This window comes from Amia ocellicauda, chromosome 16 (genome assembly GCF_036373705.1).
Source record: "Amia ocellicauda isolate fAmiCal2 chromosome 16, fAmiCal2.hap1, whole genome shotgun sequence".
NCBI classification, from domain to species: domain Eukaryota; kingdom Metazoa; phylum Chordata; class Actinopteri; order Amiiformes; family Amiidae; genus Amia; species Amia ocellicauda.
The window spans coordinates 30,458,914-30,463,105 of NC_089865.1; the positions used below are offsets into that span (position 1 = coordinate 30,458,914).

General features: G+C 45.0%; 1 pseudogene; it reads right to left on the reverse strand.

Moving 5' to 3' along the window:
* Positions 1-1,909: 1,909 nt before the first annotated feature.
* Positions 1,910-3,423, reverse strand: LOC136711334 (E3 SUMO-protein ligase KIAA1586-like; annotated as a pseudogene).
* Between the last annotated feature and the right edge of the window lie 769 nt (positions 3,424-4,192).

Genomic DNA, 4,192 nt, shown 5'->3' on the forward strand with positions numbered 1-4,192 from the left:
AAGTTTGTGTGTTTGTGGGTGTAATATGTGTTGTTCCACACACACTCTTAAAGGGAGTGCTCCTAATCGCAGCTTGTTACCTGTTAAAAGACACCTGTCCACAGAAGGAATCAAACAATCAGATTCCAAACTCTCCACCATGGCCAAGACCAAAGAGCTGTCCAAGGATGTCAGGGACAAGATTGTAGACCTACACAAGGCTGGAATGGGCTACAAGACCATCGCCAAGCAGCTTGGTGAGAAGGTGACAACAGTTGGTGCGATTTTTCGCAAATGGAAGAAACAAAAAATAACTGTCAGTCTCCCTCAGTCTGGGGCTCCATGCAAGATCTCACCTGGTGGAGTTTCAATGATCATGAGAACGGTGAGGAATCAGCCCAGAACTACACGGGAGGATCTTGTTAATGATCTCAAGGCAGCTGGGACCCTAGTCACCAAGAAAACAATTGGTTACACACTACGCCGTGAAGCACTGAAATCCTGCAGCGCCCGCAAGGCCCCCCTGTTCAAGAAAGCACATGTACAGGCCCGTCTGAAGTTTGCCAACATCTGAATGATTCAGAGGAAAACTAGGTGAAAGTGTTGTGGTCAGATGAGACCAAAATCGAGCTCTTTGGCATCAACTCAACTCGCCGTGTTTGGAGGAGGAGGAATGACCCCAAGAACACCATCCCCACCGTCAAACATGAAGGTGGAAACATTATGCTTTGGGGGTGTTTTTCTGCTAAGGGGACAGGACAACTGCACTGCATCAAAGGGACGATGGACGGGGCCATGTACCGTCAAATCTTGGGTGAGAACCTCCTTCCCTCAGCCAGGGCATTAAAAATGGGTCGTGGATGGGTATTCCAGCATGACAATAACCCAAAACACACAGCCAAGGCAACAAAGGAGTGGCTCAAGAAGAAGCACATTAAGGTCCTGGAGTGGCCTAGCCAGTCTCCAGACCTTAATCCCATAGAAAATCTGTGGAGGGAGCTGAAGGTTCGAGTTGCCAAACGTCAGCCTTGAAACCTTAATGACTTGGAGAGGATCTACAAAGAGGAGTGGGACAAAATCCCTCCTGAGATGTCTGCAAACCTGGTGGCCAACTACAAGAAACGTCTGACCTCTGTGATTGCCAACAAGGGTTTTGCCACCAAGTACTAAGTCGAAGGGGTCAAATACTTATTTCCCTCATTAACATGCAAATCAATGTATAACTTTTTTTAAATGCATTTTTCTGGATTTTTTTGTTGTTATTCTGTCTCTCACTGTTAAAATACACCTACCATTAAAATTATAGACTGATCATTTCATTGTCAGTGGGCAAACATACAAAATCAGCAGGGGATCAAATACTTTTTTCCCCCACTGTATGTAGCGCTCTACTAATTGGAGGATGCACCATAAACCCAATAATACAAAACAAACAAGCAGCAGTCAATACAGAGTCTAATACAGTAGTAGACTACAACCAGTGCAAGAGCCCATGGATTATACAGTGCATCATGTAAACCAGCCGTTGTTCAACAATTTTCATTCACCACATAACACAATACTCTTAGGCTAGTAAACAGTAAAGGCTGTTCTCTTACCATTATGCGGAAAAAATAGACCAAAGCGGTCTGTTTTCTGGAGGCTGCGGTCGCGGTCCTGGAACCCATGATGCTGAAGTTCGATGTCCTTTTTTAGCCAAGATTGTACGAAAGGGAGAGGGTCATATTGGTTGATGGGAGGCCCATTTAGATCCACAAACAACAATGCGTAGGCTCTTGGCTCGCAACCGGTTCCTGGTTTTGCAGTCAGTGTCATTACATGCAGAAAAGCCCCTCTCACACTCTGCAGAAGTTGGGAGAACAGTGTTGCTCGCCACTATCAGTCTTTTCAAGGTTTTACCCTGATGGTCCTGGCCTTGTAATTTCCAGTCTCAGAACTCACTGACAGCTTCTTTGGCGGACTCTCCGAGGAGTTGAAATTCACGTAACACATCTTTCATTATCGCTAAATTAGCGAGGAATCCAGTGGATGTCAGATGCTTATGTAAACCAATGTACTTGGCTGTCTCTACACTGGAATGGGAGCCATCCTCACTTGCAGACTTAAAGTGATGTGCTAATACTGGGAAATCCTTCAGCACAGCTTTGACAGTGTTGAAGCTGCTGGACATCCATCTTATTGTAAACACTTATCAGATTTTCAGAATCTGTAGGTTCAGTTCTGTAGACATTTCTTCTAACTCCCTTGCATTTTTGGGGAATGGTGGTAAAGGGAACAGAGTTTTGAGAGAAAAATCTCTAAATGATTAAACCCTTGCACCACCTTCAATGAGTCATTTACCGCTAATTCTAAGCGATGCTCAAGACAATGAGCTGCCTGAAGTCGAGGGAAATCCTGTTTCAGTCTAGCTATGAGTCCGGTCTGTCTACCGGTTAGCACGGCTGCCCAATCCGTGGATATGCTGATCAGGTTTTTTCAGAGAAACTCCTTGTCTATTCCTGCTGCCTGAAGGCTGTTTTTCAGTCCAGTACACAGCGACTCTGAATCTGTGCCCTGGTCCAGTTCAACAATGTAAAAAAAAACATTGTCCACATCTGCATTCGCAGTGACATCGCACCTGACATAAATTATCATGTAGGAGTGTCCATGAATTGTGCTTTCATCTAGTGTTATGCTAATATGGGAATCAAGTGATTTGACAGTGGAAATACATTTATTTTTCATCTCTTGTGCAATGTGCTCTACAATCTGGGTACATGAATGATTGAATCTGTGAGCAGGACCAACTGTTGCACCATTCATTTTAAGTTTCATAATGGGATTTAATTTTGCATAAGGCATCCTTTCTTTAGCGACAGTATAGGCTGCCCTGAACAAACTAGCTGTCTCCTTAAACATAATGGAGTCGAGTTCTGCAACTTTCCTTGGAAGCACGTCTTTTTGTTTGATCTCTGCTATTTCAACAGCTCTTTTGTGAGAAATGCTGTCACAGTGTATGTAAATCTTTTTGCGCAACTGCTTTTGAACAGGGCTACTTACAGTCTCATTGATCCAGGCATCCACCAAATGCCCTCCAAGCCTTTTCTCAGAGAGTAAAAGTGTCTTGGCTTCCTTACACACAAGGCATCCAACACCATCCTCCTTTGCAAACAGCCAGGTGTTTCTTTCCTTCCAGGATTGCCACTGATTGTGCCTCCAGTTCTGTGGCAGTCGTTCCGTTGTAGCAACCTGTACCTCCTCATCCTGCTCCTGATCCAAGTGTTTGGTGGTCCCACATTCAGCAGGTCTGGAAACATCCTCTGCAGCAACAAAGCTAGTGCTTGCTTTAACACTAGCAGGTGAATGTGTGTAAGAGTGTGTTGTGGTGGTCCCACAGGCAGCAACATCAGGTCCGGTGGCAGAGCTATCATCCTCCAAAGCAGCCGAGATTGTGCTGGCTGTCATGCTAGCAGGTGAAGCTGTTTTTTATTTCTTATGCTGGGGTCACACTACACGATTTCTACAATCCGACCTGATTTAGTGAACAGTGGGCAGCTCACACTACATGACTATTTTGCACCGAATTTGTGTCTTTTGTGTCGTGAAGGAGCGCACACTACACAATCACTTAAGTACAGGAGACACACACTGCACCACTGATCTGAAATCCTTGTCGTGGCGATCTGCGTCAAAGCCTCCAAATCTCGCAGAAACACGCGTGATCCACACAGAGAAAAGGTCAACAAACACTTGTTCAGTGGATTTCTGCAGATCTGCACAAAACTGCGGAAACAACACGACCACAAGCCGCTGCTGCTGTTTGTGTTCGTCTGTGTGGACAAACACAAAAAGCAAATAGTATTTTAAAATAACATGCCCCGAAACAACCATTGGTATTTGAAGTAGTTTAATAAATACGTATGACAATCTTATTCTCCTATCATGTTTATTCTTGCTGTTTCTTTTCTCTTCTTCAGTCAGCTCGGCTCTAATTGGCTGCTGATCACGTCACTCTCCACGATCAGCGCCGATCGAGTCGTAAATATTAAACATGTTTAATAAAAGCTCCGACGAGCTTACGATCGGATTGAAGGGCAAGCGATTGCATCGCAGCCCGTCTCACACTACACAACCATAGGCAGCGGGGACGTGCCCTGACCAGGCTGCCTGTCATGACGATCAGTGCCGATCTGTCGTGAGGGCCAAATCGGGCTCAAATCGGGCTTAAAATCAT